General features: G+C 33.4%; 1 long non-coding RNA gene across 2 annotated transcripts; it reads right to left on the reverse strand.

Annotated features, from left to right (window-relative positions):
- Nucleotides 1-1,382: 1,382 nt before the first annotated feature.
- On the reverse strand, nt 1,383-12,553 carry LOC144430762 (uncharacterized). Of its 2 annotated transcripts, none has more exons than XR_013479706.1 (4): nt 12,431-12,553; nt 4,157-4,218; nt 2,866-2,984; nt 1,383-1,414 (listed from the first exon to the last, which is right to left on the reverse strand). It is a non-coding gene; the product is annotated as an uncharacterized LOC144430762 (long non-coding RNA). The 2 variants fall into 2 exon arrangements; XR_013479707.1 differs by lacking the exon at nt 12,431-12,553 and adding an exon at nt 4,839-4,962.
- Between the last annotated feature and the right edge of the window lie 2,737 nt (nt 12,554-15,290).

Consider the following 15,290-nt stretch of genomic DNA (forward strand, 5'->3'; position numbering starts at 1 on the left):
TTGCACGAAATACGTCCCAAACTGCCAACTATAAGTAGACCGGAATCGTATTTTGAAGTTAATCAAATTTGATTTGTTTTTTCGGCACTCAAAATTATTTTAAAGATATCGACAAAATACGAACGATTGTAATTTAAAATATTGCAAAAAAAAATGTTCGATATATTTTGCATTAATTATCTTATATATCGTCACATACAGAGAAAAAGTCGTATTGGGCTCCATCGGTAGTTTCATAATAGACAAAAGGTACATCGCGCGAACAATTTACTGTGTTTCCATTTCAGTTCCTATATGGTATACATTTTAAAGAAATCCTAACATAACACAAATTTACAATGTCTGAAAAGCGTTTTCAATCTGCTGTGAGACTGCTAGAACAAAACTTATGGTGATATCTTCCGTTTTAGATTTTAGTTTTAATATTTTATAATGCCGGTTTTCAATTAAGAAATTGGGTTGCAAATTCACCTGGTATTAAGCCTATTAAAATGTTTAGCATTTAAATTAAGTAAAGTAATTTCAACTTATTTAGGAATAGTAATAGGTACCAATTTTAAAATTGATTGTGGGGATCCGTGAATAGTGGTGATGAATGTAAATTAGAAAGATTAAAAAGATTTTAATATCATACTTGCTCTTTAGACTCGAGGCAGCCACCTCTCTCAGTGATGCATAATCGGACGAATAACCCCGCATGTCTTTAGATATAATGATGAATTGTCTTTCCCTCTTTCAAGAAGTGTTTCAGAAAGCTGAAATTTATATGAGATAATGAAATGTAGGTAAATTTTGTATGATATTGATTTGAATTATATACAGATGTTCGAACTACGTCATTATTAAGTTTGAGGTTTATTAGTTACAGAAAATGTAATTTGACAGGAGCACAGAGAAACTATGCTTATACTTTAGAGTTTAGATACATAAAAATGAAAATATTAATTGTCAGTTCATTGACAAATTATTCACAGATTTCCCCCTAAATTACAAATATTACTTTGGAATGATTTGTCAGCGTATAATATTGCAACACATCATATAAAATATATTTATATTCATGAAGAGCACGTTGAAAATACGGCTACATATTCAAGAAAGGAAAATATCGAAAATAAGGCGGGAAAAATAAAATCTAACAAATTTTTCCTTTACGCCCCTCAATAAATTGTCCACGCCCTTGTGATAAGCTATGCTTATTCTAAAGATACAAAGACGACAACTTGTAGCATACTGATATTCATTTACATTCATTCTATATTATTTGCAGATTTTCAATATTATAAATATTACTTATTTTGAATGATCTGTCAGTGTGCTATGTTGTATCTCATTATCTAAATCTTAAATAGTTAATAGTTTATTAGTGTGTTATATTTTACCTTCTCTATAGTCTTTCCCTCCCAGCAACTTCCTGAAAATATAGGTCAATAAATAACTTCAGCCACAGACATTGTAGACATATATTTATATAAATAAGAACAGGACAGATTATTACTACGGAATAAACGATAAGGAAATAAGAATTATATTTCCAGATTCGAAAACTTATGAACATGGGACGGTATGATTACTGAGACTACTAGCAACGGATATATAGGCTGACTATAGTAGATTTACAATTTGGTGGGATCTCGTGTATATAGTGATCTTTAAACTGGTTATCGAGCAGCGACATCCAAGTTTCTAATATCTAATTAAAAAAGTAAGAATTCCAGAGATTTGAAACTACTATATCTCTATATTGACGGTGTGTGCCGTATAAACGATTCAACTAACACCATTCAGTAGAGATTATAAACGAGAGTTTATATGAATTAAGCTCTTCACACGTGATTAGGCATAACACGACGTGACCTGCACCAACAATAGGGAAAATATGACATATATTTCCATGTCTCTGAATTTAAACAGTCATGAACATATGAATACTTAGCACTTTTACCAAGGGGATATGGACCAAAAAAAGTTTACACTTGGTTGAATATAATTTACACAGTATTGTTTTTGAAAATTTTAGTTGGGACACGAGTTCTTTAAGGTGTAAGATTAACGGCTATCTTAATACACTTAGTATGACTCACTCTTATAATATCATTATTGGAAATTTGGGGCGATTTCAGTTTGAAGTATAGTTGGGAACATCAATGACATGGTTATCAACTGTTTACTACCAGAGCGTTTACTACCACGATGAGCTACAGTTAAATTTAAGACATTAGTCTGATTACCATTATCATTTGTGGCAAAAACGCTCATCAGATTAATAAAAAAGGCCAGGACTACGATTTCAGGGAAATTGGGCATATTAGTGTGTATATAGGCACCCCATGATAAACAACAAGGTAAACAATAAGTTTCAATATTTGCATAGTTATTAAGTTGGGGTTGTGTTTTAACCGAATTGCACTTAACGAGGCATAGTTCAAATCCTTTCAGTATCTCTGCAGATATACACTGCTGGATTAACTTATAGTATCACTTTAAAAAAATTCACTGTTTGTAGTAATCACAACGTGACGCCCTATTGCGATAAAACGCATTTTATTTATGCTGACCCAATGAACTTTACCTAAACTGACATTACAAGATAGTAATTGGTCTTTCGGTTTGGACGATTAAACGAAACAACAGCAGATGGGACAACACAGCAGTTAGCCCCTGAACGTGCAGCGCTATACTGACTACGCCATTATTCACCGGATATTGCTACAGTTAATTTGTAGTACAGAATAGTTAATTTCGCGATTATACTCAAAATATTAAGGGTAATAATTTGTCTGTCGATTTCCCGAAAAAAAATACAACATATTATTTATTTATAGACATGTAAATTGAAAGATTTCAAATGATATGATTACATACTTGCTCTTCAGGCTTGATAGGCCTCCATCTCACTCAGTGATGAAAATCTGACACTTGACGAATTTCTTTTGGTGCAATGATAAATTGTTCTGTCGACTTTCAAGCAGTGTTTTAAAACGCTGAAAAATCAATATATAGATCGTGATTTTGTGTAAGTCAATTCTAAATTTGAATTAAACTAAATTTCATGGAGCCAACTATGCCATTTTCAGGTAGGTAATTCACACAAATGTTATTTGACAGAGACACTACAGAGCTATGCTTATGCTAAAGATACAAAAAACCAACTATGTAATTCAATTGAGGTCATTTTCAACTATGTCGCTGATTTCACCAAATTTACATCCTTCAGTTAAAATGATATGTTAGTGTATCATATTGTACCTCATTTTGTATTGTTAAAGTGAGACTCTTTTCTGAATATTTTCTTCTAAAAATATACGTAAGTTTCAATAAAATACGTAACGGGTAAATTTCGATATTTAATTTCATAAAATTTAAAATTTAGAAAGTTTAGACGAATAGACGAATAAAATTTATTCAGCGATTGACATTAAATTTCAAATATAAACTCTATAACATATCAGGTGTAGTCTTCAAACTGCACAAATTGCAAATATTACAATAACAATAAAATACTCAATGAATTTATTTAACTCTTCCATGGAGTATATGACTAATTAATTACCTCTGATCAGTAATTTGTAGCATTATCACATTGTTCACGGTAGAGATCGCAAACTGGGGATCGCTATCCAGCAGGGAAGCGCGCAACGAATTTTAGGGGTCGCAAAGAGTACACCAATTTGATACAAGATACTATATTTATAGTACTTTTTTGGACTTCTGCTTTGAAACACAATTATTAAAGCTTGTGCAAAATCTAAATCTTACAATTTCGATAGAATGCACAGGATCAAAAAAGCGGCATAACAATGTTCGGACCTCCTGAAGTATGCGCACCAAGATGGCGCACAACCTGAACTCGGGTTGTGTACCTGGTTAGGATTCAGGTTATGCGACATTTCGGTGCGCATACATCAGGAGCACCCAATGTTGGCTTGCATCGAACTATTTAACATTTTAAACGTGAACGTGGGTCTGACTTTTTTATATAAATCATACAATTTCGAGAGAAAACACATGATCAGATAAGTGGCATAACAATGCTGACTCTGATCGCAAGACCAGAGACGCGGTGCGCTCGCATCGAATTTTTTAGCATTTTAAACAAAAACAGTGGTATACAGGAATCAATAGGCGTCAAATAAAATGTTCAAATAATATTTACTTGTAATATTCCTTGTTCGTTAGTTCGTGTCTTTGAACCTTCAACCTTCAATATTTCTTCATCTGAAAAAAGTTAAGATATTGATAAATAAATTGTCGCAGAACTGTAGCTAGCATAATCAATGGACAGTGGGACTGAATTTATCGGATCTTTTGCACAAAGCTCCCGTCACGTTTTAAAATGACATATTAGTAATTATCCATTTGGGGTTAGGAATGATTTAAAAATTTGAATTTCCAGTGCAATCTGCATTCCTAACTTAAACTGGATAATTACTAATTCTCTTATTTTGAACGTTGGTAGGGTCTTTGTACAAAGATCCAATCCATACACAATAATGTATTAAAGTAAAAAGGCTATGGCGAATCTCTATTAAACCATGGGTTTTGCGCTACATTTGCGAAAGTTTTGAAAGTAAGTGTATTACGTTTAAGTTTCTTCATGATAAGCTTATGTATTGTCATATAGGTTTTAAGTTTGGCCTATTTGTGAGAAAACGATGGAACCCGCTGTTAGTGAGTTGGGTGCAAAAGAGAATCATCCATCAATCTAGACTTCTGTATTAGTTAATAAGTCCAAGTCGTATAGGCCCGAAAACCTCTAATTTACCACTTATACAATAGTAAAATGAAAGCAATATAATAGCAATGAAAACAATGGGTATAAGGAACATTTAACTCACCTGAATATTGTTTCGAACTCGCTGTCCTAACCCAACAGGCAGCCTATCCATACATCCTACACAAAATCAAATCTTATCCTATCACGAACATTTGTGACTGACTGAAAGCGATGTCGCTTGTGGCTTCCCGCGCAAAAATATCTGACGAAAAAAGCTATCTGATTGTTGGTAATCAAATGTTTTTACCTGATTACTTTAATTACTCCAGGTTGTCGTTAAAAGCCGATCACGATTCTGACGCGTGATCTCAAAGTTGCAGAATGCAAATGGCGGTTGGATTTGCTTTATTCATAGTATAATACCTAGTTCACAGTAATATTCTCAGGATCTTTTGTAACAAGCCCCGCCCCAAAACAACACCCCGCCAACGCTCGAATTAAATAAAAATAGTACTTATTCAGTTAAGGTGAGGGATGCAGATTCAGCCGGAAATTCAAATTTTCGAATCGTTCTAACCCAAAACCCTAACTGCATAATTACTCATTTTTTATTTTAAAACTTGACAGGGGTGTTTAGCTCAGATCACACATTTTTGCATCAGTGACGGGAGCTTAGAACAAAGAATCCAGCAATTCCATTATATTTGTCTGTTTACATTTGTCGAGTAAACGCGCACGTGAATGCCATCAAAAATGTAACCGTCCTACAACTCAATGAAAGAATAACGGCATGTACAGGTTCAGCGTTATATCAATGCATTCTCTGCATTGGCGTACAAATCTTAGCTCATTAACTGGCGCATAGCCAAGAATACTTTTAAGTTTTCTTACTATAACGTGCGGGCGATGTCGTACATTTGACAGACAAACCAAAGCTGAGCTTATACTCAATATAATAAAAATAATACTTTGTCAGCAGGTTTCCCGAAAAAATTGCAGATATTATTTATTGATAGATATACAAGTAATTTACACGAGACGCGAGATATTCCAAACTTGAACGGCTTAAAATGTTTGTGTACCACAGGCATTGTGCGTTATATTTACCTAATATTGAGGTCCTCTAAATTAGCCACAGGGATTGTAGACATTCTACATTCATTATAAGAACATAACATATTAATACTCGAAATAAACTATGAAGAAATAGGGAATATATTTCTAGATTTGAAAACTTATGGACATGAGGGGCATGGGTTCTAGGAACACTACCAATGAAGGTCTATACTGGTTATAGGGTATTTGCGGCTATAGTATATCATAGGAAATTTAATTTTAGGACACGAATTTTGGGAGAGGGGATTAACAACTACATTAATACCCTCTGGTAAAAACGGGTTCCAAGATTAATAAAAAAAATGGTATATGGTATGCAGAATGATAAGGACATGTTAGCTTTGGTACCTCGTGATAAACGATTTTAGAGTCGTAATATTTGCAATAATAAAGCGTCATACATATTACATACACGCATGAATATAAGATATGAATACTCGCACTTAATAACAGCGCATTAGGAATATTGCCAGCTTCGAACACTTATCAACCTACTTCGAACACTTGAATCAATATGAACCGTATGGTTACTTGGACTAACAAGAATTGCCAGATTCGAACACTTATCAGTATGAACCGTATGGTTACTTGGACTACCAAGGAATGCCAGCTTCGAACACCTATCAATATGAATCGTATGGTTACTTGGACTACCAAGGATTGTCAGCTTCGAACACTTATCAATATGAATTGTATGGTTACTGGTAGTACCGAGGATTGCCAGCTTCGAACACATATCAACATGAAACGTATGGGTATTGGCTACTAGGACTACCAAGGGAAGTATAAGTCGGGTGTGTAGGATTTACGGCTACATTTGTGCAATTGGCCTAATTTATATATTATCCTTATTGAAAATTTCAGTTTGGGACACAAATTACATGGTTAACCAGTACCGAAGTTAGTAATATTCACGGTTATATTAATGTACTTGATTAAACTCACTCCAATATTACCAGTATTGAAAATTTATTGCGATGCTGGATTGGAACATGAATGGCATGGTTATTAACTGTTTACTACCAGGTGGTATAAACCAGTGATTCCCAGAGTGGGCGGTTATAATTATATTATAACTTGATAATTTAGTGAACAGTTAATCGTTTAACGATCCTACAATTTAAATATAATTAGACGAATGGGAACACGCTGCACAGGGCAGGGTTCCAACAGAGCAGAAAATATTTAATTCAAATGGAGCTCCATGAAATGCAATGAAATGAGGAAATAAAATCCATATGTTATATTTGAGAAATGCATCGATACGTGATTTTTATAAAGATGTATCTTTTTAATGAAAATCTCTCATAATTTGACAAACCATGCAAAAAAGGCAGAAGTCAGAAACCTGGATTCTTTCATTTACGAACTCGTTTGTAACAAACAAGTGCTATAAAAAAACAAATTTGAGTTGAGATTGTGGCTGACGAAAATGTCACCAAAAATTAAAGAAAAAAATACTCTCTGGAACAGTGATTTTTCAACCTTTTTTGTACCGCGGAACACTTTTTTCAATTTAAAATTGTGGCGGAACTCCAAACGAGATTTTTGAAAATAAACTATTTTATGCAATTAACTGACGTCGATCATTTCGGCATGAAAATAAAATACCGAAATCAATAATATAGCTTGTCAACTTTAGCTGGGAAAGACGTGACACATTCCGATTCAGAGCTACAAATAAATGTTTTTGCAAGTTTGCTCATGAATACTATGATTACGGTAGCTAGAAACAGAAATGGTATTTTATTGTGATATTTAGGTCTGTTTCGATGATTTTCAAATATTTTATTCTGTAATTGTGGAGAGACAGGCGGCTATTTCTCAACAGCTATCAATCTCTCGCGTTTTTTTTTATACGCAACAGGAGTTCAGAAAGAAGGTCGGAGGTCGATTTGGAAATTATTAGAAACAATGAAAATTGGCTGCAAAGCGATTTTTACTGTTTAATTTCGTCATTATTGCTACTTTTTTTGCCCCCTGAACGTTTTCATATTACCACCTTTGTTGTTCTTGTGCGCACGTATTAATTCTTGCCGATCGGCGGAGATCGAAGTTTCAAATTTTTGTAGAATTATATGCGTTCACATCGGCGACAGATGTTAATGACATTAAGGAGCGCTTTTAAATTCCAATTTTATTCTAACTTTTATCTTTTGCGCTGGCTTGGATCTAACTCATCGCCGTTGGCAAATTAAACGTCCCAGTTTTAAGCGAATAATATTACCGCACACATTTATTGAGACGGTAATTGAGTTTCTTATGGTCCATACTGGTGTCAGTGTTATTTCCGGAATAAATCAATTAGATAGTGTGATAAGATAAATCTGTGATTACGTGAATCCTGAATGTTGAATGTTGATTTAAAAGCTGAAATAAAGGCATTTCTACGTGGTCATTAGGCGAGATGACGATGAAGAGCACTTCTTTAACGATATCTTACATGCGCGACCTGATGCCAAAAAAATTGCTTGGTGCTGAATTGCCCAATTGCTTTTGTGCTGATTAGAATTAATCACCTCGAGTTTTAACGTTTTCTTTTCCAACAAAACAATACCGCGACCATTATCATAGGTAAAATCGTTACCGAGAAATTCACAATTTTATTTACGGAATTTGCTAATTCAACACTTCACTTGACGATTTTGATGATGCCACGCCCTAATGATTACAGCAAGAAAAGCTTCAAAATGCAACGAATGTAATCTACTCCGATGATGACTCCATCCATAGTCGAGTATAATGGTCACATTTTTGAAACATTATTTGGTCAAGAATGGAATGGATCACTAAAAAAAGGAAAGAAGATAAAGTCCATTAAAAGGGAATATGGCCTGTCATTTCTTATCTGGTTACAAGTTTTTTATACCGACTTTCCAAAACTCTGACACCCCGTTTTCAAATCGACGCTATTTATATTATTCAAATGACGTCATAATACCTCGAAAGAGCAATTTTTCGCGGAGCACCTGGATGTCTCTCGCGGAACACCAGTTGAAAATCACTGCTCTGGAAGACCAATAAGCTAAAATATCTCGTTGAAAAAAACACTATAAACTATGATTTACCTTGTTTATTTGTTATCTGACCTCAAATGTTTTTGTAAACTGGGTGGGTATATATTACTGCGAATAAAAAATTTAGGAACCACTGGTATAGACCATGATAATTTACAGATACATTTCTGCGCTTAGTCGGATTCTTTTTTTTGGATGATACTATTTTGTGGAAAAAAACAAGTGAATTCTACGCAGAATAATCAGAACCATGTTATCAATAACGTAATACCCGTATAAATAAAACGTAAGAAATATAGACAAACCCGTGTATTTATTCTATTGCATCATTTATATAGATGTATACACATAATAACCTAACATATTAGTACCTGCAATCAACGATATAGCAATAGGAAATATATTTCTAGATTCAGACAGTTATGAACATGAACGAACTATTACCAATAGGATTTACGGCTATATTGATACGTTACAGCAGTGGTTTTCAAAGTGGGCGTCGTAATTTTTTTTTTGCGGAATCTCTTTTGCGGCGCGTAAAAAAAGGAATAATACAAGCGTGAAAATGATACTAAACAAGAAAAGGCTAAACACGCAAGTATGACGTAGGCTACATTGACTTTGGATCGTTCAAGAAGTAAAGCTCCGTTATTTTTGTTGCAACTGGGAATGCGATGATACTAAATGCCGTTTGGGCTTATTAGATAACATGTATCACTGGCCAAAATCTTGCTTCAACAATACATTGCTGCTTTTCTTGGCCGTTTTTGAACGGAATCGATGTAAAAAGAAATTTGGATTTTCTTCAATAAGGATTATCCTTCATTGGTAAAAAAAAGCGTTGCGCACTCTGATCCCTTTTGCGACTTCGTATTCATGCGAATCAGGTTTTGCGACCATGGTCGTAATACGCACAAAATATCGATCTCGAGTGAGAGAGAAATGCGTGCGGCTCTCACAAATCTTACCAAGTAACAGTTGTAAAAAGACGCAAGTATTCCCATCCCATTAAATGCAATTTCACTGACTTTGGTTTAGTTTTCTTTGATAGTTTAAAAAAAACTCATTGCAAGAAAGGTCCTTTATTGGAAGGTATTAATACGGTTTCCACGAAGAGTCGCAACTTGAGCATATTTTTGGAGGGTGTCACAATACGAAGAAGTTTGAGAACCACTGCGTTACAGTATCGCCACTGGAAACGATATTTTAGTTCGGGGCTTGCATGGCGTGGTTAACCAGTGGCAAATGGTATAGAATTCACATTGATACACTCGGTTGGAATTACTTATATAACATCGTTATTGGAAAGCTAAAGTAATTCTAGCTTGGAACACGAATGACACGGTTAACTGGTTACTACCATGGTCATAGACCATTATACTTTCAAATTACATATATAAGATTAGCCAGATTGGCCCATAAAATTAAATCAATAATTCTATGCAAGATAATAATGACTATGCTATCAATGAAAGAAGGCAATATCCATATAAATATGACACAGGATATATAGACATCCTTGTATCCGCAAAACTCAGTGTGTACTCAATTTAATTCATTATAAATAGAAATGAGTTTCAATGTTTTAGAATTAATGATTTCCTCTCTATATTATTATTGATACAATGCTGTTCTAGCAGTTAGGTAGACGTTTTCGAGGGAGGATTCAAGGAGAAATCGATAAAGAAGTACTGGTACTTATATCTTGAGTAGAATTTTTTTTCATAAGTATAGTATAGCTATGAAAATATTTTTACGAATTGTGGTAATTACAATGTAACTCTTGTTATGAAAATGCTCGCCACACCTCAAAAATACCTAGCTAGCAATAAGCTACATATAACAAATATTATGTTTCATTCAAAAATACCTTGAAAATACGGGGATGGAATGTAAATATCCAAAAAATGCACGAATAAGTCCAACAAACAAAAAATAGATTTAAATAGCTACATGCCCCCTCAAAATTGTCTACGCCCCTTTTGCAAAGCGCGCCCCACCATTGCCCCAGTGAATAATTGCTGATACCATTAAATTTCATGCCAACGATACTAGGAAATGAACACCGGTCCGGTTCTAAAGACGTTGCCATATAAAATTATTAGCGCGCATTGGTGCCTAAACTAACAGTATTACTGCAAACACAAGGGAAAAAGTTCCTTTTCAACAATGACGAAATTTGACAAAATTTGGAACAAAGTAATGCAAGTTTTATTCCGAATATTAGGCGGTAATATGACAAAAACACGGTTTTTTATAGCTGAAATTCATTCTTGTCTTATTCGCTTATTAGCCAGAAAAAAAAAACGATAGTTGTCCGAATCATGATATTATAAAGTATTTGGGGGGTTTTCCAAAAAAAATTCTATTTGACAGACAATTTTCATTTACGTATCCATATTAAGTTTTTGGCCATTCGGAAGCGTTGCCACAAAATCTTAATATGGTGAGCTGGAGTGAATATTTAATTATTAGATGCAAACAGCTAATTTTCAAAGAGATGCTAAAATTGTACAATATTCTGCCTAAAACTCAGCTATTAAACATGTACAACGATACTTCAAACACTTTTACGAAAATTTCTTCCCTGGTCTATTAAGGCATAGGTTCTCAAAGTGCTCCGTGGGAGAAACTTAGGCGCTCCGATTACTTAATAAAATACTGACTTGTCCAATTTTGTGACTGTCCAAAGAAGTAATAACACTAATAAAATTTGACATCAGTAGTGTCGAAATATGACAACGTGCGCAAATTCAAATGTGACATTATATATAAGTAAGATCGCAGAGGATAAAAAGTTATCTCTCGAGTAAAATATTCAATTCATAGCCGGTGCGAGCATTCAAAATATCTTGTCATAGTAATTTATTTGTGTTTTTCGTTACTCGAATTTTAGTCGGGAAAACTTTTACGATTATTTAATAAATTAAAAATCACTATTTGAAAATTGCACGAAATACGTCCCAAACTGCCAACTATAAGTAGACCGGAATCGTATTTTGAAGTTAATCAAATTTGATTTGTTTTTTCGGCACTCAAAATTATTTTAAAGATATCGACAAAATACGAACGATTGTAATTTAAAATATTGCAAAAAAAATGTTCGATATATTTTGCATTAATTATCTTATATATCGTTACATACAGAGAAAAAGTCGTATTGGGCTCCATCGGTAGTTTCAAAATAGACAAAAGGTACATCGCGCGAACAATTTACTGTGTTTCCATTTCAGTTCCTATATGGTATACATTTTAAAGAAATCCTAACATAACACAAATTTACAATGTCTGAAAAGCGTTTTCAATCTGCTGTGAGACTGCTAGAACAAAACTTATGGTGATATCTTCCGTTTTAGATTTTAGTTTTAATATTTTATAATGCCGGTTTTCAATTAAGAAATTGGGTTGCAAATTCACCTGGTATTAAGCCTATCAAAATGTTTAGCATTTAAATTAAGTAAAGTAATTTCAACTTATTTAGGAATAGTAATAGATACCAATTTTAAAATTGATTGTGGGGATCCGTGAATAGTGGTGATGAATGTAAATTAGGAAGATTAAAAAGATTTTAATAACATACTTGCTCTTTAGACTCGAGGCAGCCACCTCTCTCAGTGATGCATAATCGGACGAATAACCCCGCATGTCTTTAGATATAATGATGAATTGTCTTTCCCTCTTTCAAGAAGTGTTTCAGAAAGCTGAAATTTATATGAGATAATGAAATGTAGGTAAATTTTGTATGATATTGATTTGAATTATATATAGATGTTCGAACTACGTCATTATTAAGTTTGAGGTTTATAAGTTACAGAAAATGTAATTTGACAGGAGCACAGAGAAACTATGCTTATACTTTAGAGTTTAGATACATAAAAATGAAAATATTAATTGTCAGTTCATTGACAAATTATTCACAGATTTCCCCCTAAATTACAAATATTACTTTGGAATGATTTGTCAGGGTATAATATTGCAACACATCATATAAAATATATTTATATTCATGAAGAGCAGATATATTCATTCAAGAGCTACATATTCAAGAAAGGAAAATATCGAAAATAAGGCGGGAAAAATAAAATCTAACAAATTTTTCCTTTACGCCCCTCAATAAATTGTCCACGCCCTTGTGATAAGCTATGCTTATTCTAAAGATACAAAGACGACAACTTGTAGCATACTGATATTCATTTACATTCATTCTATATTATTTGCAGATTTTCAATATTATAAATATTACTTATTTTGAATGATCTGTCAGTGTGCTATGTTGTATCTCATTATCTAAATCTTAAATAGTTAATAGTTTATTAGTGTGTTATATTTTACCTTCTCTATAGTCTTTCCCTCCCAGCAACTTCCTGAAAATATAGGTCAATAAATAACTTCAGCCACAGACATTGTAGACATATATATATATATAAATAAGAACAGGACAGATTATTACTACGGAATAAACGATAAGGAAATAAGAATTATATTTCCAGATTCGAAAACTTATGAACATGGCACGGTATGATTACTGAGACTACTAGCAACGGATATATAGGCTGACTATAGTAGATTTACAATTTGGTGGGATCTCATGTATATAGTGATCTTTAAACTGGTTATCGAGCAGCGACACCCAAGTTTCTAATATCTAATTAAAAAAGTAAGAATTCCAGAGATTTGAAACTACTATATCTCTATATTGACGGTGTGTGCCGTATAAACGATTCAACTAACACCATTCAGTAGAGATTATAAACGAGAGTTTATATGAATTAAGCTCTTCACACGTGATTAGGCATAACACGACGTGACCTGCACCAACAATAGGGAAAATATGACATATATTTCCATGTCGCTGAATTTAAACAGTCATGAACATATGAATACTTAGCACTTTTACCAAGGGGATATGGACCAAAAAAAGTTTACACTTGGTTGAATATAATTTACACAGTATTGTTTTTGAAAATTTTAGTTGGGACACGAGTTCTTTAAGGTGTAAGATTAACGGCTATCTTAATACACTTAGTATGACTCACTCTTATAATATCATTATTGGAAATTTGGGGCGATTTCAGTTTGAAGTATAGTTGGGAACATCAATGACATGGTTATCAACTGTTTACTACCAGAGCGTTTACTACCACGATGAGCTACAGTTAAATTTAAGACATTAGTCTGATTACCATTATCATTTGTGGCAAAAACGCTCATCAGATTAATAAAAAAGGCCAGGACTACGATTTCAGGGAAATTGGGCATATTAGTGTGTATATAGGCACCCCATGATAAACAACAAGGTAAACAATAAGTTTCAATATTTGCATGGTTATTAAGTTGGGGTTGTGTTTTAACCGAATTGCACTTAACGAGGCATAGTTCAAATCCTTTCAGTATCTCTGCAGATATACACTGCTGGATTAACTTATAGTATCACTTTAAAAAAATTCACTGTTTGTAGTAATCACAACGTGACGCCCTATTGCGATGAAACGCATTTTATTTATGCTGACCCAATGAACTTTACCTAAACTGACATTACAAGATAGTAATTGGTCTTTCGGTTTGGACGATTAAACGAAACAACAGCAGATGGGACAACACAGCAGTTAGCCCCTGAACGTGCAGCGCTATACTGACTACGCCATTATTCACCGGATATTGCTACAGTTAATTTGTAGTACAGAATAGTTAATTTCGCGATTATACTCAAAACATTAAAAGTAATAATTTGTCTGTCGATTTCCCGAAAAAAAATACAACATATTATTTATTTATAGACATGTAAATTGAAAGATTTCAAATGATATGATTACATACTTGCTCTTCAGGCTTGATAGGCCTCCATCTCACTCAGTGATGAAAATCTGACACTTGACGAATTTCTTTTGGTGCAATGATAAATTGTTCTGTCGACTTTCAAGCAGTGTTTTAAAACGCTGAAAATCAATATATAGATCGTGATTTTGTGTAAGTCAATTCTAAATTTGAATTAAACTAAATTTCATGGAGCCAACTATGCCATTTTCAGGTAGGTAATTCACACAAATGTTATTTGACAGAGACACTACAGAGCTATGCTTATGCTAAAGATACAAAAAACCAACTATGTAATTCAATTGAGGTCATTTTCAACTATGTCGCTGATTTCACCAAATTTACATCCTTTAGTTAAAATGATATGTTAGTGTATCATATTGTACCTCATTTTGTATTGTTAAAGTGAGACTCTTTTCTGAATATTTTCTTCTAAAAATATACGTAAGTTTTAATAAAATACGTAACGGGTAAATTTCGATATTTAATTTCATAAAATTTAAAATTTAGAAAGTTTAGACGAATAGACGAATAAAATTTATTCAGCGATTGACATTAAATTTCAAATATAAACTCTATAACATATCAGGTGTAGTCTTCAAACTGCACAAATTGCAAATATTACA

Source organism: Styela clava, chromosome 12 (genome assembly GCF_964204865.1).
Source record: "Styela clava chromosome 12, kaStyClav1.hap1.2, whole genome shotgun sequence".
Taxonomy (NCBI): domain Eukaryota; kingdom Metazoa; phylum Chordata; class Ascidiacea; order Stolidobranchia; family Styelidae; genus Styela; species Styela clava.